This window comes from Sarcophilus harrisii, chromosome 4 (assembly GCF_902635505.1).
Source record: "Sarcophilus harrisii chromosome 4, mSarHar1.11, whole genome shotgun sequence".
Taxonomy (NCBI): domain Eukaryota; kingdom Metazoa; phylum Chordata; class Mammalia; order Dasyuromorphia; family Dasyuridae; genus Sarcophilus; species Sarcophilus harrisii.
The window spans coordinates 33,249,685-33,274,257 of NC_045429.1; the positions used below are offsets into that span (position 1 = coordinate 33,249,685).

Sequence of the window (24,573 nt, forward strand, 5' to 3'; positions counted from 1 at the left end):
ATTCTAAAACTCTTTGTACTGCAAAATACATTAGTCTTGAAATCCAAGGCTTGGATTATGAGTCCTTTCCTTACTGTGTGACGCTAAGCAAGTCACTTTTTCTCTCTTCATCTATAAAATGGGATTAATAATACGTTTCTTGCCTCGGAGCTGTGAAAAAAATAGACTAAACTTTAAAGTTTGGAATGTTATTTGGGTCATTCTTTTTATAATTATCTTCCATCTACTCTGTATTTACCTTATAGTGATGATCTGTATGTGTTATTTTGCTCACGAGAAACTTCTTGAGGGCAGGAATTGCGTTTTTGCCCTTTTGTGTACCTCCAGAGTTAGCCTGTCATAGAGTAGACATTTAATTATTTCTCTAGGACACTCTTGTAATATCTTTTTACCCTTTCACAGCTTTGACTGATGCCAGGATAAGAACTCAATGCTGGCTGAATAATTAGATGAGGTATCAAGCAAGGGGCATAGTTGGACTTAGTAGACAGGTCCCCTACCGCTCTTATTACACATCACCAATGTAGATTTCTTTAGTAATTAATTATTTGTGGCTATTGAAATAGACAATTTTAGAATATGAATTAACCTTAAACACCCATCAATGGCAATGCCCTCATTTTAGATTGAGTGGGATGTGTACATTTCCTTCTTTTCAAACTCCTGATCAGTGAAACTTAATTGTTCATAAGCATAAGGCATAAACTGGCCGGCTCAGCAAGTATTTCTAATCCTAACAGAATGTCCACATCCATGGACTCTACCAAGAGTAGCTAACTCTGATAATGCCTCTCCTCCTTTTTAAAACATTGAGCCACTGTGGTCACCCTGTGTAACACCCTACATAAGAAATAAGAAAGTGGCAAATCCAAAATCATTCAGCTGGTTAATAAAGTTTTCTGGAAACCTGATCTGGTTTTTTACAACATCGGGGTACTTTTCCCCAGTGTGATGTAGGATTATTAGAAAGGGATTGAGGTGCAGAGGAAAGGTCAGGGCTTTTTATTGAGAGGTTAATAGAGAGGAAAATCCCCTGGGGGGGATGTCGTGGGGGTGTTTCTTTTGCACATGGAAATGGTCTTGATGGCCCTTTTGAAGTTCCTGCTCGCTCTCAGATTCAAATGAGGCTCTCAAAGCTAGAGGGAAGAATGAAAAAAAAAAATTCAAATTGTTTATGTACTGAACAAACATAATAGTGGAAGGCAATGACTTTGAGGTCAGAAGACTAGAATTTGAATTTTGACTTGCATTTACTACCTACCCATGGGACCTGGGACAAGTTGTTTCACTTCTATTTGTAAAATACATTCCTATTCTAAATAGAGTCTGTCTAGCCCAACCTTCTCATTTTACAGGTGAGTATGACCTATACTGGTGACCTGGAGCCCTGGACCCTTTCTTAATGAATCTGACACAAAATGACTCTATGGCTTTTATCAGGCCTAATACTCCTTGAGGTCAGGCAGGCCCTATTGTTGTTCTGACCATCGCAGCTTAATGAACAGCTGCCAATTCGCCATCTTTCAAGTCATTTTAGCCCTCCAGACCTGCAAGTCCCCACCTCTTGGTCAGCTGCAGTCTCATAACCCTCCTCAGCACAGCACCTCCATTAGACTGTAACCTCCAGGAGGGCAGATACTGTTTCTTCCTTTATTGTTTTCCCCAGTGATTGGCGCCTCGAAAGTGAAGGCAAGAAGGAACGAGACCCCTCCCCTTTCTTGTGCCCCGGGTGTCTTCTCCCAGATTCTCTTCAGGTTGCTGTGCGTTTCACCTCTGCGTGCCTCCTCCAGTAAGTGGAGGTTCCCTCCGGGCACCCCTTCCTGCTTTTCCCTGCATTTCCAGAGTCTTGCCAGGTTTAATCGACCCAGCCCCAAGCGCGAGCTGCAGGCAGAGACGGCCCCTTCCCCCACCCCCCTCCGGGGCAGCGCACCAGGGCAAGGGCTGTACCCAGGTAATTAAGGCAGTCTCGGAGGAGAGGCGAATTCTAGAAGCTGGTTGGATGAGAATCTGCTTTAAAGAGATTTTCTGGGAATTGGCCTCGATGACCACGACCTCGAAGCCTCCTGAAGCCCGACATAATTTAAGTTGCTTTTTCAGGCGGCCCTTTGTAGCCACGCACCAAGACCCAGGCAGGCCATCGAGGCCAAGGGCCTTGGGGCCTCGTGCTCGGCTGGGGCACGGCCCAGGTGCCGCCGTGTGGGCTAGCGGGAGACGGCCTTTTTAGGTCCCCTCCTCCTCGGAGGGTCAGGAGCCGCCGAGAGCAGCGGGGGTGGGGGGTGGGGTGGGGGGAGCCCCGGCTGGCTGCTCCTCCAGCACGAGGTGGCGGCCGAGGAGCTAGAGCTGCCCCGAGCACTAGCGGACAGAGCCGAGGCGGGAAAGCGGCGCGCCTGCGCACTGGCGCCCCCGGGGCCGGCGGCAGAGGTCCGTTCGATCCCGGAGAGAGGTTCCCCCACTTCCCGGCCCCCCTCTCCGAGCCGAGGAGGCGCGGCGCGTACAGGGCGGCGCGTGACGCGGGGACGCTGCGCGCTCGCAACGTCGCCTCGGTTTGACGCACACGGCACCAAACTGTGAGTTTCAGGGGGGGGACTTGGTCGGATTCGCCGGCCCTCGAGCGGGTTTCGGGCCCTGGGGCTGAGGCGGCAGCGGGCCTGAGGGGGGCGGAAGGACTCGGGCGGGGCCGTCCCCCAGAGCTGGGGCCCTGACCGCGGCGCCCCAGGCCGGGTCCCTTCCATCCCAAAGGACGCGTTTTGCCGCACAGGCTAAGATGGCGGCGGCGGCGGCCGAGGAGGCGGAGCTGGTGCGGCACAAGGAGCCCGGGGCCGGGGTTCGGGGCCGGGGTCGCGGCGGCGGCGGCGGCGGCAGCGGAGGAGGCGGAGGTCGCGGGCGCGGGCGCGGGCGCGGGGGGCGGAGGAGTCTGAGGTGAGCCCGGGGCCGCGGCGGCGGCGGTGGGGCGGGGTGGGGCGGGGCGGGCCGTGGCAGCTCTGGGGGCTCGGCGGCCGCTGGAACGAGCGAGCGAGCGAGCGAGCGGACGGGCTCACACAAAGGGACCGGACCGGACCGGGCCGGGCCGAGCTAGGCCAGGCCGAGCCGAGCCGGACGAGGTGCGGAGTCACATGAAGCGGCGCAGCCAGTGAGCGGCGGGGAAGCGGAGGAAGGGGCCGCGGCTCCCGGGCGCCATTGCCGAGCGCCGAGTAACGGGTGGCGGCGGCCCCCGCCCGGGCCCGCTCCCCTTCCCTTGCTTCCCCTTCGGCGGTCGCGGGCTCCGTGGGCTGGGCCGGACGCGGAGCTCCGTAACTTTGGTCGGAAAGTTTGCTCCGCGCTGGCCCCGGGGCAGTGGGGGGAGTTGGGGAAACTTCTAGTGGAGGGGACGCCCCTGATGCGCGGTCACCGGGGGCGTGAAGCCGCGCCGTTAGCGGCCGCGCCACCGCGCAGGGGAGCCCGGGGTGGGACGGGGCCCTCCCTCCATCCCCCGCGGGCGGGCACCCCGGGAGGGGCGGCGGCTGCGGGAATAGAGGCATCCCCGGTGCGGCGCATTGGCAGCCGCTCGCTCTTAGACCCCAAATAAAGTACCTCCGCGCGAGGGCATCCCCTCTGCGGTCCGCTAAGATCACGCAGCCGGGAAACTGTGTAAAGTTCTCCACCTGCCAGAGGAACTCGTGGCGAAGGAAGAGCCGAATCCCACCGCTCGCTCTGCCGGGGACCCCGAAGTGGAAGGGACCACCCCGTAGCGTTCTTTCACTTCGGAGCTAGTTTTGTTGTTATCACCCCCCTCCCCTCTCCCCCGATAGCCTAGAAATGTGGTCGGGATTACGGAAAAGATGCTTTGGCCTCCAGTCACCGAAAGGGAGTCGAGGAAAGTAAAAGGCTTTCCGACCAGACGCCAAAGCGTTTTCCTGGGGCCGAGTTCTCAGAACTAGGAGAAGGAGCATCTCCCAGGGGTGCAAACTTATTGTCCGCCTGCCCTTTTAACCAAAATGTGCTGTCGTTGAGTTGTGATTGAGAAATGGTTCACACAAATATGTAGTACAAGTCGGATAAGATTATTCTGAGTCAGCTGCCCACAGGGAGCCTTTTCTGTCTTACTCTGACACCATTGGAGTCTAGGAAAGTTGGGCCTCATCTTACTTGTCAATGCTCCCGTTGATTCCATGCTTCTGTGATGCAAAAATGAAATTTCCACTTGGGAGAAAAAAGTTTTTTAGGGAGACATTTACAGGAAAGGATATTTAGCATGTAATATTCTTTAATGAAAATATGGCTTTAGAGAAAATTGAAACCTTTCAAGTTTGATTTTGTATGATACTTTAAAAAAGCTTTCAGAGCAGAAGCAAATTCAAATGCCGTTTTACATAAAATAGAGAACTATAGAAGATTTTCATAGGTAATCCTGACCTCTCAAAATGTTTGACTAAACTGTCTGATGTAGAAATCCTTTTTTGTTGGTTATAGAATAGAGGCTGCCCTGTATAGAGGCATTCACACTTGATTTAGTAGAAGACTTGGATTCAGGTCACTGAGGCGCAATGATACCCCCAAGATCTAGATGGAGATGCTTGCCAGAGCCTTTTCTCTTTGTGGAAGCTTGGGCAGAAAACTTCCACGAAGTCGTCTTATGCATGCTGAAGCTTCATTGTTGGGTGAACGTGAAATCACGGCAATTGCTTGGCTCTTAAGAGTCTTAGAGTTTTCCACAGAAGCAGCCTGGAAGTGTGTTGAGTATGAGACAGTAGGAATAATTTTGTTTGAGATATAGCCCAATAAGTTTAAAGGGGCTAGTTTCACCAGGTTAGTGCAGAGTAATCAAATTAGGTGGAGGAAGCCTAAACCAACTCAATCTTGAAACCTAGAAATAGTGTCAAAGTGAATCGGAATAATATGTATATTTCACCTTGAGCATTCTAGATTTACTATTTTCTTCAGTCTTTCATGTTTGATGAGTAGTTTTAAGACCCGAATTGCAGCTAGTTGATTACTTGTGTAGGGGAAATCTAAGTAATAGATTTAACTTATAAGTGAATTTTCTAAGATGTAAATTGATCACTCCCCTTATTTCATCAACTCTAGTGTTTCCTGTTACCTCTAGAATCAAAAAGCTCTTAATCTGACTCCAACCTACCCTTCAGTCCTTGTATTTTTTATTCTTCTCCATCCACTGTATGGTCAAGTGAGACTGTCCTTACCCACCTCTGTGCCTTTGCACTGGCTGTGATTCCATGTCTGCAATGCATTTTCTTCTTAATGCCTTCTCTTAGAATTCATAGTTTTCCTCTGGATCTTCCCTACACAACTTTTTACATGAAGCCTTTTACTTTTTACTGTTGGGTTGCTAGTGACTCAAATCACCTATATACAGATCATGAACTTACTGCCTCAATCAGTAGATGGTAAACTCTTGGAAGACCAGGACTGGTTGACTTTTGTCTTTATATTCTTGGTGCCTACTTTCCTTAGCATATAGTACATGTTTAATAAATGCTGATTGATTTAATAGCTGTCAGAAAATTAGATGTGAAGTCATTCCCTGTGGCACATAGAATTTCATTTTTTGTTGTTGTTATTGTTTTTGAGCAGTTAAACATTGCATAAATTCTTTAGTTAGGCTGATCTTTCATTTTTAATTAGGGTGATTTCATTTTTCTCAAGTTTTTAATACCATAATTTTATCAGGTGATTTTAATTATCTTAGTTTGTAGTTGTAAGAGTAGACACGTGCATATGTATGTATGCATATATATGTGTGTGTTTTTTCAGGCCTTAAAAATAAATGAAATATACAAATGTTATTTGTGATTTTCTAAAGCACTCTTTAAGCACTGGGATCCATTTCTAACTGAATTTGACACTGTGGTGTTAATGAAGTGAGGAAAATCGGAAGCAAAGCCTGGAGGGGATGGATATTCCATAGTGAGAAAGCACTTTTGTTTTTACTCTTGAAGAAACTTTGGCCTGAACCGGTTAAGTGCCTAAGGTCATGCTGGTATTTAAGTGGTAAAGTCAGGCTTTCTGTATAAAGCACCTGCCAGGAACCACCCTAAGCCTTAGGGGTACAAAAAGAGGCTAGAGCTTCTGTCCTGGAGCTCACAGTTTAATGGGAGAAGATAACATTCTAATTAACTGTACAAATTGTAGGATAAAAGGGAAATAATAGAGGAAAGTCACTAGCATTTAAGGGAATCTAGAAAAGCTTCTCTTAAAAGATGGAGTTTGAGTTGAGACTTGAAGTAAGACAAACCAGAAGTTCATAACGAGGGAGAATTTTGCAGGCATGGAGGAAAATGCCTCAAGTGTACAGATAAAAGTGGCTTGTGCAAAGATTAGCAAAGAGGTCAAGTGTCACTGGATGAGAGAGAGTGAGAGAGTGTGTGAGTGTGAGTGTGTGTGTGTGTGTGTGTGTGTGTGTGGGTGAGTGAGTGTGTTGGGGTGGGGATGGGGGTGGGGGGTTGCTCTTTTGGAAACTTAATTTGTCAACTGAGTGAAAGATGGATTGGAGTAAGGAGAGACTTGAGGCAAGGGGACTAATTGGTCTAATACAATAGTAATAGTCCAGATGTGAGGTGAGGAGGTCCTCTACTATGGTGGTGGCAGTGTCAGAGGAGAGAAAAGGGGTGGATCTGAAACTCAGGATTCAAAACCAGGTCCTCTGGCTTCAAATCTAAGATTCTTTTGTATTGGGTTCCTGTTTCTAGCATCAGTTCACCTTGCTGTCTATTTGAAACAATAACTTGCTTTTGTTATTGTTGTTTATTTAGATTTTTTGGTTTTGTTTTTGTTTTAGGACAGAGGGCTTTATGAATGATGGAACCCTAAGAAAAGGTATTCTAGTAGGTGGTGATATCTCATTTCTCTTTGTTTCTTGGGATTATTGGGTAGCTTGGCTGTTTAACTTTACTGGCCTCAGATTTGCTAGTTGTAGATTTACTATTTGAAATTGTTCTACAATCAGAATTTAAGAGATTGTGAAGAGGTTCTGATTTTGTTTTTTTTACAAGGGAAAGTATTAATTTGGAATTTGAGAGAGTCTAGGAAAAAAAGAGATAGAACAATTTAATAAGAGCCTTATAGTGAGGATAGAGAAGGAAAGTAAGCCGATTTTTTTTTTTTTTTTTTTTTTTTTTGGGAGAAGGGGTAGGTAGGTAAGCACTGAGAGTAAATGGATGCTAGATGAGATGTGTCTGTACATATAAATTACTTGGTAAAGTTTAAAGAACAGTAAGTTTTAGGAAGGCAAAACTCTGAGTTTCCCAAATCGTTGGTTATTTTATATTTATTTTTCCCCTCAGCTTTCAAATTTCTATTCCACCATTATTGTCTTTATTATTCTTTACTTCACCTCTCCAGTCCATATTTGGAAACATAAGAAACTGGAATCATCTGGAAATTGACTTATGTTTTGCATATAGTAATTTGTAGTTTTGTTTTTCTTGAATCTTAAATCATATTAAAAGGTACAAATGTGTATTGATCGAGAGCTTATTTCAGTTTGTGGCAAGATTGAAATTGGCTAGGAACACATTTAAATTATTTGGAAGTGTAATAAAGCCTAGTCTGCATGTGTATCATTCTCTAGAAGACCTGTTATCCTTACAGGTGATAAAATAATAACTTTTTTGAAACTCTTTTTAAAAACCTCAAGAAATACCTCAATGTTTGCTTCAGTTTAGCTATTTTTAAAAAGGTTAAAATTCTAATCTTGTTTTCCATGGCAGCTTTCCCCCCTAATGTGTGTTTTTCCTATTTCATCATCATTCAAAATTCTTGATTAAGGTTTTTGGGGAAAATGTAGCAATGACTGTAATCCATCCTTACTCTTGATAGATGCTGACATAATTTGTGTATTCTAATCTATATTTTTTCAGTTCTTAGATAAAGGATATTGTGTGAAATAGATTGAAATAAATATGACTGATTCCAACTAATTTAATATATTCTACTGAAATTACAAGGGGATCCTGAATATATAATATTTAGTTCCAGAGGTTCATTTCATTGATGTGTTGGTGCCCCTTCCAGTGGTGATCTAATGTCATTAATAGTCACACCTCATTTGTTTAGATCCCACTATGGATTCCACATAAAACTCTTCCAAACTGCAGATAGTCTGAGACAAATAGATGATTTTCCTCATAGCACTTGCCTGATCTGGTCATGTTTTTCTTTGTATGTGCTTTTGACATACAGACATATAGCATTATCTCTCTGTCTTGTCTTTTTTTATAACGGGGAATCCCCCCACCCCCAGAAAATCCACGCAAAAAATTCCAAAACCTTTTAAACTTTTAGAGTGATAAGACTGCCAATGACAATAATTATTTAAGTCTGAAGATTAATTTAAAAAATTGATAGTTCATAGGTATTGTTTAGTTCCTAATATATTTAGGATATCATTTTAAAAATGCACATTGTTTATTCATAGGATTATAGAAGAACCTTTGTCTTGGTTGTTGAATTGGTGCAAGGCCACTAGCTGAAATGAAGGTTGTTTTGCTTTGCTATTACAGTGCAGAAAAGGGTGGGGGTAGGGGGCGACTAAATCAGATCTGATACTCTCTCTGATTCGAGGTTTTCCAGTGTCATTTATTCAAAGGATAAATTATAAGTGGAATGTAATAACACTAAAATTTTGAAAATGTGCTCATCTGAAACAAACTTCTTTAGATATTTTTATACTTTGACATGTTATGAGCTTTGTTTAATCTTTTATCTAGTTCACAGAATCTCAGTTGGAAAAGACCTCAGAGGCTATGTAGTTTAACTTGTTCCTGAACAAGAATTCCCTCTGCCACATCCAAGACAAATGATTTGTCTTTGATGTAAGACCTCTAGTGAAGGGATGCTCACGATCTCCTGAAATAGCTCTTTCCACTTTTGGATAATTCTAATGGCTAAAAAATTCTCTTTAGACTAATTCCTGAAATTGAAGAGTTGCTTTGAATTCTATTTTCTGGAGCTGAAAAGAATAAAGTTTAATCCTTTTTCTTGCAATCACTTGAAATATACCTGTCATCTCTTACTTTCCTCCCCCCTCTCTTAAATCTTGTCTTTTGCAGACAAAAAAAAAAGTACACTTTTTCCAGGATCATTCTTTTACCATTTGGTAATGGTACTTGCACGTTCTTCTGCTTATTGATCTGATTAGTAAAATGTGATACTCAAAAATACCTACACACAATATTTGAAATATATCTGTAGAATAGATTATAGTGGTATTGTCACTTCCTGGTCTTCCAAACTATGTTTCTCAATGAAATCTTAAGATTAATTTATCTTCTTTGGTTATCTACCACCTTATACTTTTCTTTTGGGTAATATAAACACCATGAAATCTTTCCCTTCCCCACTCCTGTGCATTAGATGCTTAATTGTCATTCCTCTTCCCTCTTCCCCTCCAAAACCAAAATATTTACTTTGGAATGAAGCATAGCTAAACCAAAAAAATCCATGTTGGTTGTTATGCATATGAAGATGCTCATATGGCTTAATTTTGGACCTTTGGTTTCTTACCTCTCTGCTAAGAGGCATGCAGTATGCTCCATTAGTTTCCTGGTCATAGTCCTTTTGAAGTTTATTCTTTATATACTGTTGAAGCCATTGATTGTATAATTGTTCTGGTTCAGCTTACTTAAGTCTACATCAAGTTCACAAAAGTCTTGCAATTACTTAATTTTTAAAGTTTTTTTTGAGGTTTTTCTGAAACTACATTTTATCTTACCGTAATTTTTTTTAGCAGCCTCATGATTGATATATTTTTGCTATGATAAAAAGTGCTTCCTTGCATTATGTTTTGTTACTGTAGTTTCTTTTTTTGATCTTTTTGGGGTTTGGGCCTGGTCAGGGTATCTTTGGGTCAAAGTTCAGGCATAGGTTAATCACTTTTATTATATACTTCCAAATTCCTTTCCATAATGGCAGAAATAGCTTATAGCTCTACCAAAGATGCCTTTCTTCTACATACCTGGCAATGATTTAATTTCTTTTGTTGTCACCTTTGTTAATCATATAAATATGAGGAAGAGTCTTAGTTGTTTTAGTTTGAATTTTTCTGTTTGTGATATTCGAATGTCTTTTCATGAAGTTATATTTTTTCCTCTTTATAATCTCCTATACATATTTTTTGAAGAATTTGTTCACTCTATATCTTAGATATCAGAGACCTTTACAAAAGAAACTTAGTGCAAAGATTTTTTTCTCCAGTTAACTTTTTGCCTTCTAATTTTAAGAACACTTTAAAAAAAATTAAAACAAAATTGTCCTGTTTTATTTCCTCTTTTTCTCTTGGGTTGGTCAAAAATTTTGCCCTGTCCATAATCGTTAAAGGTATCTGCTTTCCTGCTACTAAACTGTTTCTAGTGTAATCTATTATGTCTGAGTTTTGTATCCATTTGGAGCTTATTGTAGTGTGTTGTTGATCTAAACCTAATTTCAGTTTCCTAGCAGTTTTTGTTGAAGAGTGAGTCCTTATGCCAGTGGTTTTTTTTTTCTGCTATGTTCTTGTACCTAATCTATTCATACTGTTATACTTTTTTATTTTTAAAAAATCAGTACCAATTTTAATGATCATTATTCTGAGATCTTGTCTTGCTAGGTAGGCCCTTTTCCTATTCTTTTTCATTATTTCCCTTGAGATGCTTGACCCTTTCCTTGAGCTTGAATTTTGTTATTTCAGTTGTATAAAGTAACTTTGTTATTTTGATATGGCATGGAATAATTAAACTAATGTACCACACTGTTGATTCATAGTTATTATTAATGTTGTAATAGTGGGCCATCAAATAATACAAATTTAATCGAATTTGTAGATTTTAAAGGGAGAAAAAAATCAGAATATTGGTAAATTGTGTCACTCAGCAATGAGGATCATCTAACTGTGGTATTCTCCTAGAGCTCATAATCTTGAGAGAGAAAACTAACTAGGCAGTACTTCAGCAGTACCAAATGAATGATAGAGACAATACTTTTAGTCCTTCCTACAAGGGAGAGTTGTAGGAAAGGCTTCATGGAGGAAATGGAAATTAAACTGACTCTTGGAAGAAGGATAGGATTTGAGAGGATAGAGAGGAGATGGCTTTAGCCAAGAAATGCTAGGATTGATAGGAACATAAGGTTGGGGGGTAGCATAGAGAGTAGAATGGTATGAGGAAGACTAGAGGAATTTAAATGCTAGGCTAAGGAAATGGTCTTATTTGCTAGGCAGTAAATAGTTACAGAGGATTTTTGAACAAGAAAATGAAACAATTCAAGTGATCTTTTAAGAAGATTGAGCCAGTGGTTATTTGTAAGATGTATTAGATTGGAGGAGAGACTGGGACATAAAGGAACTATTTAGAATTGAGGTATCAGACACAAAGCCCTCAATACCCCCTGCAGCCCCTCAGTATTCCTGAGAGCAGCCAGAATCAGATTAAAATATAATGGAAATATTTAACAAAATATGCACAGTAAAACATAGATATTGTTCATGTGATTTTCCAGATCATTATGCACTCATAGAGATCCTTATGTCCTGCTTAGTGACTATTTCTATTTGAGTTTGAAGTCTCAGGTTTAGAAGATTACTAATACAGTTAGCTTAGATATGGGTGAAAAAGTGGCAGTAAAAAGAATAGAGAGGAAGGTTTGGGTGCAACTTTTTGAAAAAGAAATGGGCAGGATTTGATGACTAACTGGAGAGCAAGCAGGAGGAAAAATTGGCGATTGTGTCAGATGTTCTTTGAGATACTGAGGTCAAGGGCAACCTAAAAGGACAGAAAGATAAGTACATTTAATGAATGTTTAGTAAATATTGTTTGCATACAACATATGGTACTAAAATGACATTTATGATCTACAAAATGGCTTCCTTACAAAATCCCTGTGGGGTGTAGGTGGTGCAAATATTACTCCTATTTAACAGATGGGGAAACTAAAACAGATTGTGATTTACTTGTAATCATACAACTAAGTAAATTTCAATTAGGATTTGAACCCAAGTTGGCTGACACTGTATCCAGTGCTCTTTCTTTCCCACTTTATTACCCAAATGGAATCTTAGATATGTTTTAGATAATGGCAAGATGAAACATCCACCAAGGAGTTAAAAATGTGTGACTTGAATTTGGCAGAAAGGTCAGACTGATCGATGGAATTGGAAGGCATCTGAATAGAGGTAATAATGAAACCAGTGGATGAAGTTTTTTGGGAGAGTATAACTGGAGAGACATAACTGAATCTTGGAGCAATAATGACTGAAACTTGGAACATCAAGATTTGGGTACTTAACATGTGTCAGTCACTAAGGTAGATGCTGGGGATACAGATGGAAGCATGCAAAATGCTCCCTCTCCTCAAAGAACTTATATTCTTCTTTTTTTTTTTTTTTAAATAGCCTTTTATTTACAGGATATATGCATGGGTAACTTTACAACATTAACAATTGCCAAACCTCTTGTTCCAATTTTTTACCTCTTACCCCCCCACCCTCTCCCCCAGATGACAGGATGACCAGTAGATGTTAAATACATTAAAATACAAATTAGATACACAATAAATATACATGACCAAAACGTTATTTTGCTGTACAAAAAGAATCAGACTCTGAAATATTGTACAATTAGCTAGTGAAGGAAATCAAAAATGCAGGTGTGCATAAATATAGGGATTGGGAATTCAATGTAATGGTTTTTAGTCATCTCCCAGAGTTCTTTTTCTGGGCATAGCTGGTTCAGTTCATTACTGTTCCATTGGAAATGATTTGGTTGATCTCGTTGCTGAGGATGGCCAGGTCCATCAGAACTGGTCATCATATAGTATTGTTGTTGAAGTATATAATGATCTCCTGGTCCTGCTCATTTCACTCAGCATCAAGAACTTATATTCTAATGAAAGAAGACAAAAACAGGGTAGAGACAGAGGTTCTTCTGGGCATGATGGATTGGGGAGTTGAGGCATAGTTCAGGCCTAGATAGGGCAGTCTTCTAGATCCTGTAGTCCCATGTTCAAGAAGGGAAGACTGAAGAGGAGAGAGATCCAGGGAGGTGGGCAGACAGAATGGTATTAGGTTTATATAAATCTTTCAAAGATGACTGTCCCTAGATGTGAATGATCAACTACTAGTTTTGCTTGCCGTTTTTATTCAATGCTAAAATATTAAAATAAAACTTCTTAAGAACAAGGAGACTGAATTAGAGGGAAATGTAATTTTTTATCTACAAAATTATATCTCTGATTCTGTGGAAGAAAAAATTGTTGTAGGGGGAATTTGGGGCATGGATAGGAGGATACATTTGATAAGATGTCCAATTCAGTTGTACTGAGATAGGTGACCAGCAATCTAGCTGGCTTCTGACTTTAGGCCAATCATTTAACTCTTGCTATCTCAGATTCCTCCTTTGTGAAATGAATGTAGATGTTCTAGTCGTTTTCTCTTGACTCCAATATTTCTTTAAAAAGTTATCTTGTGTTTTTGCATCACTTAAATTTTTTTATATCACTCTTCCTCTTAAACATCTCTTCTAAGAAAGAATTTTTAAAAAGAGAGGAAGATGCATAAATCTGTGGTTAAATCAGTACATTAAAAAATCTTGTTTAAAACGTAGAAATATATTTAACATGATTGTACATGTATAGCCTATATTAGATTGCTTGCAGTCTTGGGGAGTGAGAGAAAAATTTGGAGATCAAACTCATAAAAATACGGGGAATACAAAGAGATGCAAAAATTAGTTTCTGCTCTCAAGGAGCTCACAGTCAAGTGGGAGAGACAACATGCAACACCTATGCACAAATACGTTTTAGACAAAATAAATAGAAAATAATCAGTATGGAGAAAGCACTGACATAAAGGGAGATTAGAAAAGCTTTCTTATAGAATTGTAGTTTAGCTGAAACTTGAAGGAAGTCAGGACAGGGAGATGAAAAGGGAGAGAATTCCAGGCACAAGGGCAGCCACTGATAATTAGAGTGGGAAATGGAATTTTTGAGCACTGAAATGAGACAGTCCTATGTTTTAGGAATATCATTTTGGCATCTGGGTAGAAAATACTTGAGAAGGGAATGACTTGAGTCCTGGAGCCAAATTAGGCTGCTCTTGGTATTGTTCAGGCCTAGAAGTCATGAAGGCCTGACAGAGACTATTAATTGGGTGAATGGAAAGAAGATGATGAATGTAAGAAAAGATAGAGAAGTAGAATATTTAATAGCTGATTAGATATATGGAGTGAGGGAAAGTGAAGAATCAAGGTTATGATTTTGAGAACCCATTGGAAGAGACAAGTGGATTGAAAAATAGGCTGGATTTTTACAGTTGTCTTCAAATTTGTCTCCTTGATTTTGGTTTCTTTGAGCATGTTTTGAGAGGTTGTACGGAAGAGCCAAAACAAAAGAGGGTTTGAGGCCCTCTTTGAGTTTGGGTCACTTTAACCTCTTAGTACCTCTACTCCATTTAATGCTGTAAACTATAGAGTAGATTCCCCTCTTGTAGAGGAAGTTTCTTTATCTGCATTTTCCCTATTTCAATGAAATAATTACTTGTCTCTTAAAAAAACCAAAATAAATACTACTATCACTGTATTAAGCAGTTTCTCAATGCTTTGAGAGTAATTTTTTAAATGTTAATTCTTTTTTGTTACCACATTTTTTTTTTTTATTATAATAACTTTTTATTGACAGAACCCATGCCAGGGTAATTTTTTACAACATTATCCCTTGCACTCACTTCTGTTCGGATTTTTCCTCTCTCTCCCTCCACCCCTTCCCCTAGATGGCAAGCAATCCTATATGTGTTGAATATGTTGCAGTATTAAATATTAAATGTTGTAAAAAATTGTACTCCTGATTGCTTATTTTATTATGCATCAGTTAATACACAGGTCAGCTCACATTCTCTGGAACCACCTGCTTCATTCCTTTGGTTCAAAAATAGAATATCACTTTGGAAGTTTTGGGCATGAGGAATTGGAGAAAAGTGAGATGAGACAAAAAAGTAGAAAATGTCCATTCCCTCTTTTGTTTGATCTGTGTATTTCAGGACCCCACTCAAGCCCACCTTCTTCATGTTAAAACATCTCTAGTTCCTTTAAGCAATCATCATTTGGCGTGGAATTTTATATATCTTATATGTGTATATTACATATATGTGTGTATGCATATTCACTTTTTGAACAAAATATATTCCTTCTCTTTTGTTCAGAAAATGAATTTTAGCAGAAATATTGACCGATAATTGAACAAAAGATAAAAGTTGGAAGAGACATTGGAGAATTTTCACAATCATTGACTTGTCCCCATTTAGTGATTCTGTACGCTAGAAAAGAGACAGCATAGTAGAGTTTGGAAAATGCTTGTTTGGAGCGAAATGACTTGGATTTAAATCCTTACTTTGTAACCTGTGTGGAATTGGGCAAACAATTTAGCCACTCTCTTACTTCAAGGTCTCTTCCAACTTTATACCTTTGATCTTAGAAATGGCTGAATTCCATACAATAAAAAACTGATTCTGTGAATTTTTAAAAAATAAGATGATTAATTGATGATCATAATTCTAAAATATATCAAAATCTTTCTGAATTATCCCATAAGACAAATTACATTGCTTATGGATTTTGTTATTTGGTTGGTAATCTATATGGCATATGTTTTGAAGATCTGAGATTTAATTGGTGAGGTGTGTATTGCAGTCCCTTTTTTGTTACAAGAGCCAATTAAATTCGGTATGATTTTTCTTTAGCCTTCTCACACTTCATATTTATAGAACTTACAGCATGAAAAGGTTAGCCCTTCTGACTTAGAGTGGTTGTCTTCCACTGGCTTTGTATTCAAAGTTTTTCCTGACTGGTGTTGAAATTTCTTCTGGCTTGTGCTCTGTTAGCCTAACATTCAGAAGCTTAGGGTCTCTGCCACACATGACTTTGGTGATGACTAGTAATATTTTATTTAACCATACTTGGTTGGATAAAAGCTAACTGGCATTGTGGTAAAATAATTATGTTACATAGGAATTTTGTTAGTTGACTTAAAATAAAAACGTACCCAGCATATCTGTATCGAAAAGGGAATATATGAGAGGAAAGGGCCTCTCAACTCTGAGCATAAACTCACTTTGCTTTTTTGCAAAAGCTTATTTACAAGGAATCCTTATCAATCAAAATCATTTTTTGGGCGGGAGAGAAGGGAGATTCTCCCACTCTATATTCAATAAATTGTTATTAAAATGTTTTTTTTATTTACTAAATTGTCAGCTTCAGTTGTTTATTTTTATTTTAATAGAGAAAGGGGGTACGTGAGTTTCTTAGGGTTCTGTCCTTGTTTGGCGTTGTGTATGAATATGGTACAAATCAGTTGAAGTTATATAGTAGTTCAGCCTTTTTGTTTTTCTAGATTGCTGCCAACCCCTTTTGTTGTATTTGTCAAATTTCAGTGATAGTAACCTGTGAGAAGTTAACTTGACGAAGATTATTAGGTTACTTTCTTTTAGAATTCATAGTGAATTGTTTGCACAGATAACAAGAATTGTCTGACTCCTGTGTTGTACAAAATTCTCTGGGCAGGCAGCCAGGGAGTAGCTAGAGAAGGTCTAGGATTTCCTCCTTATATAGTTTTGAGAGCTTTTGTGGTAGCTTCTATAGGCACTGTTTATGTCATCATACTCTTTTCAAGTATTTCAGTGCTATTTAGTGTGGCATTTAATTCTGAATGGGGTTGTATGAGTTGAAATAATTTTGGGGTGCTTCACTTAAGAGGCAAGTAACCTAGTTTTAGCCAATGAGATTCGGTTTAGTGAAAGATAAGAATGTTACATTGGGAGATGTTTAGAAGGTTTTAAATTACTAAACTTTGATATGGACCCTAAAAATTCAGAATTTGAAAAGCCTGTCCTAATTATTTAATGTCAAGAGTTTGTATATTGAAATAGAATTATCTAGTGATTTGATATAAATTTTTTCAAGTGATATTGGTGGTAATTAAAATATTTATTAATAAAGGTTATGAAGTAATTTAATAACTTTAAATCTGTGAGATAATAGCTTTTTGAACTTTGTATAAAATATGCTTATGTTTTGTAAGCTTTTCTAAAGCCCGGAAATCAAAACTGTTGTACCATCTAACTGTCATCATTCTAAACTCAGTCTAACATTTGTTTTTTTTTTTTTTTTTAATTTCATCTATCCCATACATCTCTGAACTCTATCCTCTTTTAAAACTTGTACCTTAAGGGAACAGGCTTCATCACGTTTAGTTATAAGACTTACTGAATTAATATTCTGTGTAAATAATATCTTTGAAATTTATAGTGTATTTTAAGAAACTACTGAAATGAAAGTATGTTGAACATGTTATTCAAATAATTGTAATATTCTTATTGAGCAAATAATGAAACCTTATGTATGACAGCCTGATGACAACCTTTTCATGCTGTAGGTTCTATAAATGTGAAGTGTGAGAAGGCTAAAAAAAAATAACAAGGTTAGCTAGTTTGAAAACTCCAGTTCACCCTATTACATCTGCCACATTAGGATTGTTGTTTTACAATGTTTGTATTTTAATGTTAAAATTATAAGTACCCACAATCTTTGTTGTCCTTTCCTTTTATTATTTTATTAATTGTAGCTTAACTAATTGATATATACAGAAAAGGTATTAATATTTTATTCTTTATTTTTCCATTGTAGTTTTTGACAAAATAGATGTTAGATTGGATTTGTGTGTTTTCATTTGGGTTGTACAAAAATTCTTTTGCTCTCCTGTATATATTTATCTCTTGTTTGGATTGATTATGTTATTGCTATAGAAATATCTCTAATCTGTACTCAAGTCAACAAATATTTATTAATCATTTACCCCATACTAGATACTGTGCTAAGTCTTGGGGATATAAAAAAAGGCAAAAAAAAAAAAAATTCCCTATCCTAAAAAAAGCTTCCATTCTAAGGGAATAAACAAGATTCAAAAAAACTCTATGCATATATTGTATGGTGTGTGTGTGTGTGGAATGGAGGACAGAGAGAACAGTTGGAAGGTAATCTAAGAGGAGGAGCCAGGAAGACCGTTTCCCTGGATGGTATAAGGTATTAGAAGTCTGCAAAGGTAGACCAGGGTTATGAAGGGCTTAAAGCCCAAAGAGGATTTTATGCACAGTGCCCCCAAATTTTAACTTAAAACTGTACCAAAATGTTGTATCATCTTACATTTTATCTTCTAGGTGGTAGGATATCCACTGGAGTTTATTAGGAGAGTGACATGGTTTGACTTTTGGGAACATAACGTAACAGAAAGGAGGTTGGAATGGAACTGGGAGAACAAATCAGGCTGTTGCAGTAATACAAGTGTGTGTTGAAGGCCTGTACCAGAAGAGGGGGCAGCCTCAGAAGTGACAAAAAGGCAAATGAGATGTTTTTCTAGATAGAAAGGAAGCTTTTTGAGAAAAGGTATTATTTGATCTTTTTCTTTGTATTCTCTGTTCTTAGCACTTACATGATCCATCCAGCAAACATATATGCTTATGGATTAAATCAGGATAATCAAATCACTGCAATCGACAGAGTAGTATGTAGTCTACCACCTCTGTATCAAAAGTAAGAAAATATGTTCTAAAATCAGTTTTTTTTGTAGTGAATTACTGATTTTAGCATTTGAGCTGCAGGCCTGTACACATTAAAAAGGAAGGAGAAACAGTTGTGATTACAAGCTATGTGTATATTAGGGGAGATAGATGACTTGTTCAGTAGCCCTTCCTGTGTAGACTGCTAAAGCACAAAGGTTTTTTTGTTTCTTCTGTAAGGGAACACTTTGCACTGGTGACGGTACCTGGCAGCCTGATGGAGAGAGATAACAATACTGAATCTAGGGCTTTGGGACCTTAGGGCTTCCTTGGCCCTACAAACTTTTCTTTGGGGCTCTCTTTGCCTAAGACACTCTGACAGTTCCCCCTTAGAAAGGAGGATTAGTTGGAGGACCAGATATCTTCCAGAAGTATCCTTAGGTATCCTTCTCTTATGTTTTACAACTGTATCTTTACAAACCAAGTATTTTATTTCCTTGTACTTATGTGTGGCCAGTTCTTTACCCCATTTCTGAAGTTGACAGCTGCCTTCTCCTTAGACAGTTTTTTAGTTTTTCTTCATTTGTATTATAGAAGTAATTTTGTGTATTCTTTGGTTCTGCTTTCTTTGTTTGCTATCAGTTTATATGGAATTTCTCTTGAGTTCTTGGCAAATTACTATCCCATTATATTCAAATAGCATAATTTCTTGTCATTCCCTGTTCTCTAGTCATCTACTTTGTTTCTAATTTTGTACCACAAGAAATATTTTGGTATGTATGAGACCATTCTTTCTGTCATTGACCTCTTTGAGGTAATGTACTAGTAATGGAATTACTAGGTCAAAGAATATGAATTGTATATGTGTTAACTTCCTTATTTCTAAGTGTATTTCTAGAATTCTGAGACAAATTCATAGCTTTCTATCAAAAGTGTGTTAAGGTGTTTCACTTTCTATATAGTGCCTCCTTCCCATATTCATTGGATCTTATATTATCTTTTCTAGTTGGATGGATTTGAGATGAAGCCTAGTTGATTTGATTTGCCTTTTTTTGGACTGATTTTTGCATTTCTTTAAAAAATGCTAATAACTTTTGACTAATTTTCTGTACAGATGTGGGTTAGTTATACATCTGTACAACTTTTCTGTATATCTTCAATGTTCAACTTCATCAAAGATTTAGGATTCAATAATTCCCCTCCCCCAATCACTAGCTGATTCTTTTATTGTCTTTTGTCATTCAGTCATTTCAGACTTATTGTGACTTAATTTGGGGTTTTCTTGGCAAAGAAACTGAAGTGGCTTGCCCAGGGTCATTCATCAAGTTAGTATATGAGGTCAGATTTGAACTCGGTCTTCCTGACTCCAAGCCTGGCCCCCTAACCACTGTATCACACTGTTGCTCCATGATCAGCTCTAACCTTTACTTATGAAAATCTTTGCTACCCTTGACTGTCTTAGGTATTTCTTTCTCTACTCTCTATTTCTAACATTTTTAGAATCTGTCTTTTTATTTAAAATTGTTTATCCACTTGGAACTTATGCTGGTATTTGGGGCAATATGCTGTTTTCCGCTAACTGCTTTTTTTAGGTTTCCCAGAAGTTATCCAGTTAGAAATCCTTGATAGATTGTATTCCAATGTTTATTGTTTCCAGTACCCCATACTTCATCCTTCTAGAAGTTGCATTATTTAGATGTTCCACTAATGTGCTTAAATTTTTTAAAGTAGTATGAAACACAATATAATAAACTATTCTAATATACTCGCAGAATTAAAAATAACCTTACAGAAAGATGAGCATACTAATATACTTGGTGAAGACTTGAATGGGACAAACAATTCTGGAGACAGTTTGTAATTAAGCACAGAAAGAGGCAAAAATGTTCACATCCTTTGATCCAGAGATTCTACTGCTAGACATATAATCTTAGGGAGGTCAGTGTTATTATTGGACCTTTCTTGATTATCAAGAAAAGTTTTGTAAACATTACCATATTTATAGCAGCACCCTCTGTGTAGTAGCAGTAGCATGTTACTAGAATTGGATACTCATGATCCAATTGTGGTACTTCCAGTAATGGAATATTACTACCACATAAGAAAATAATAAATTATGTATATGAGTACAGAGGAGCATGGGAAGGAATTCATATGAAAGGAATCCTTTTGACTAGAAACACAGTGAAGAAAACAACCAGAAAAACAATACACCGACTATGACAGGGCAAATGCAAAGAATAAAACAATTGAAGTTTAATTTTGTGAATAGTAATCAGATTTGGCATCAAAGAAGAAAGATGAAAGCTTAGGGACTAAGGGAATGGAATACTGAAAAGTTTATTGAACTTTTTTTTTTTGTGTTTTTTTTTGTTATAAGGGATGGGTTTCAGTAATGGTAATTAATTATTTTGGAAAATGTAAGTAGTTAAAAATAAAAATTTACATGAAATAGATCTACTTTCTGGTGAGCTGATAAATGTAAAAGCAGCAGAATAATTCTCTCTTTGGTCATGTTACACTAGGAACCACTTCTTTTATTGACTGATTTTTGGTTTGAAAACTAAGCAAAACCTGAGCCACAATGATATTCTTTTTTTTTTTTTTGTCTGTTTTAATCTATTTAGTATTTTTCCCCAGTTACATTCAAAGCAATTTTTTTACATTAAAAAAATTTTGAGTTCTCTGTTCTTTCCCTTATTCTCACCCATAATTAAGAAACCACTTGTAAAATTATGCAGAACATTTCCATAAAAATCAAATTGTGAAAAAACAAACTATAGACTTTCCATCCTAATGAAAATAAAAACCATCAAGAAAAGTGTGTGTGTGTGTGTGTGTGTGTGTGTGAGAGAGAGAAAGAGAGAGAGAGAGAGAGAGAGAGAGAGAGAGAGAGAGAGAGAGAGAGAGAGAAGAAGAAGAAGAAGAAGAAGAAGAAGAAGAAGAAGAAGAAGAAGGAGGAGGAGGAGGAGGAGGAGAGGGGAAGAGAGGGGAAGACAATCTGTATTCAGCACAATCTGTTCCTTCTCTGGGTATGGATAGGATTTTTCATAAGTCCTTCAGAATATTACAGAGAATAGCAATACTGAGAATAGCAGTCATTTCATCTGGTCATCCTAGAGCATTGCTATTACTTTATATACATTTCAGTTGACTTCAGTTCATTGAGGACTTTCGAGGTTTTTTTTTTTTTCTTGAGAGATTCTGTTCATTATACAGTTGATACTCTTTAAGCTAAGTATTTATAATTTTGTTCACATTAAAAAAAAACTTACACTAATGTAATCTTTTTATATTGTTAAGAGGTAAGCTTTAAAAAGTGAAAAAGTTAGATGGGTTCTTGTACTCACTCATCAAAATATTTTCCTTTTTTAAAAAAAATCTTCTATAAACCCAACTTTCCATTTGGTTGGAATTCATATAGAGGTCAAGAGAATAAGAATAACTTAGATGATTCCTATTTGTTTAAAAGGATTCTGCAGGCAAATATTCTGATTTAACTAAGAATAATCATTTCAAAGAATCATAAGTTGATTTTTTTAGAAAGGACCTTAAATTTGTCTAATTCAGCCCCTTTGTTTAAAATTTGAGGAAAATGAGCTCCATAAAACTAAAGGAACGTAGAAAAAGTTACACAGGTGGCAAGTAAATAGAACAAAGAATTTTAACAGTTCCAATGCATTTTCCTTTATGCTGAGCTGGAAGTTATATGGGAAGGAATTGGAATAATTGGAAATTAGTTAATAAACACTAATCATTTATATGCCAGGCACTATGCTAATCCCTGCCCTCAAGTTGCTCATGGTTTAATTCAGGAGCTAACCTGTAAACAATTAGGGATGAACAACATATACATGATAAATTGGAGATAATCAAGAGAGAGAGAAAGTCCCCCTCCCCTCAAGAGCTGAGACTTACAAGGAGCCAGGGAACCCTTGCCAGGGGGTGAGAGGAGGAGGGAGAGAGTTTGCATGGAAGATGGCTAACGGAGGCAGTGGGTGAGGGTAAAGCTGCTGGGGCCTTGGGTCACAGAATAACTGGACTGGACAGGTGGGGCTAGTCAGATGATAAAGGGCTTTACAAGCCAAACGGAAGACTTTGTGTTTGATCCTAGAAATGCCTGGGGAAGGCCAGTATTCACTGCAGAGCCCAGGATACGTTGGAAGAGGAGGGACCTGAGACTCATGAGCAGACTACCAGCCAGTCCCGGTGTAAGGTGCTCAGGGCCCAGTGGCTTCTGCTCCCCGAATAGTTGTGGGACTGAACTGAGCAACTTACTTTACTGCCCTGGGCCTCAGTTTCCTCATCTCAAAGTGTGAATATGAACCACACTGACTTCATCGAGTTGTAGTGGAAATCAGCAAAAGTAAGTTTGTAAAGTGTTGTGCTTTATATACTGTGCTTTATAAGCGCTTGCAGCCTCCCTCATTTAAGTCCAGCTCGATTGCCCATCGGGGCTTCTCTTTGCTGACGTCATGGTCCTCTTCCCAGAACAAAGGACAAGCAACGATTCTCTTTCAGAGTCCTGTCTGACTTTCTGATCCCATTTGGGCTTTTCTTGGCAGAGATGCTGGAGGGTGAGGCTGGGTTTGAATTCAGGAAGATGAATGTACCTGACTCTAGGCTTAGCATTCTCTCCACTGCGCCACCTAGCTGCACTTTTATAAATGCTGTTATTTTATTTTGCCTGTCAAATCCCATTGCTAAATAAACACTAAGCCTTCAGCCAGTTCACTTAAAAATCTCCTCATCTTTTTCACTCAGGCTGCTATTTAATGTCTCTTCCATCTTATATTTGTGAAAAGTGATTTTTTTGAACCCACTTGGTCAGACTTTTCATTTATGTGTATGAAAATTTCTTTCACTCACTTTTCTAGTATTACAACCTTTTTGAATCCTGACCTGCCCTACAGAGTGTTGGCTTTCCTTTCCAACTTGTCATCTTAAAGTTTGTTAAGCTTATCAGCTGTGCTTTTGTCCATATCATTGTTAGAAAATGTTATTCATCACACAGCCAACCTCAAATTCTTTTAAACATTCCACTAAAGTTCTCTGCCAAATTGATATTAAACCATTTCTTTATTTGTATTTAGCACACATCTCTCCATTTCCTCCACAAGACTGGTATTAACTATGTTCTTTTTTTCTTTTTGGCCAAGTCTGGGTAGTAAGTTGTATCTCTAGAATTCCATTGATTTTAATAATTTAGATTTTAAATACCCTTTCCCCACAGAAGGTAATTAAATTAGTAAGAATGACCTGTCTTTAGTAAAGCCAAGTCATATTTGATTCTTTTGTGATTATTTCTTTTTCAGATATTTACTGTCTATTAACTGATCCAGTCTAGAATTTCTCCAGGAAATGAAGTCAAGTTTACTTGCCTATCATTTGCTGGCTTTTTCTTTTTTTGAAAAGTCAAAATGCTTGCTCTTTTCTGATTCTCTGTTGCTAGTCCCAGGCTCCCTGGCCTTTAATATGTCCTGAAAAGTGGCTTAATAACCACATCTACCAATTTTTGTAGTACTTGTGGACTGGTTGATCTGGGCTAGGTGACTTAGATTCAGTTAGGACCCCTAGAGACATTCTTATCTCTTTAATGATCTTGGATATTAACTCGTACTTAACTGTTTTTCTTCCTTAATTTCTGCTACAAACATCATTTTCTTGAAAGAAAACAAATTGAAAAGTTCTTCTGACCTTTGTTATCGTGGTTGTCTGCATAGAGATCATAGTTGAACTTGTGGAAACTAATGAAATCACTGAGAATGTAAAATAATAATTTTTAAATTTAATGTAATTAATAGCCTTGACTAAACTGATGCAGAACATATAAGAATTTTTCGTATCTTGGGTAACATTTTTTAAGATAGATAATGTAAGTTGTATAATAGACTGGCTGAACTCACCCCTCATTTGAGCAATTTCTCTTTAAAATAAATTCCCTAAATAGCAATTTGTGGTTTTTTTAATTGAAATTGTTATGAAATTAATTTGATTATCCATAAATGAAAATTTGTCACATGTGAAATATTACAAAAATATATTTTTATTCCATTTACCCA

At 38.2% G+C, this 24,573-nt stretch overlaps 1 protein-coding gene across 4 annotated transcripts in view; it reads left to right on the forward strand.

Annotated features, from left to right (window-relative positions):
• The first annotated feature begins 2,503 nt into the window (after nt 1-2,503).
• The window catches only part of ZNF644 (zinc finger protein 644), a 110,239-nt gene continuing 88,169 nt past the window's right edge, over nt 2,504-24,573 (forward strand). For 2 of the 4 annotated variants that reach the window (XR_004234301.1, XR_004234302.1), the window contains exon 1: nt 2,519-2,567. The gene's annotated coding sequence lies outside the window, so the exon portion shown is untranslated. Of the gene's footprint in view, nt 2,568-2,972; nt 3,102-24,573 lie in introns of those variants that run through there. The other 2 variants (XM_031969339.1, XM_031969341.1) reach the window with 2 other exon arrangements.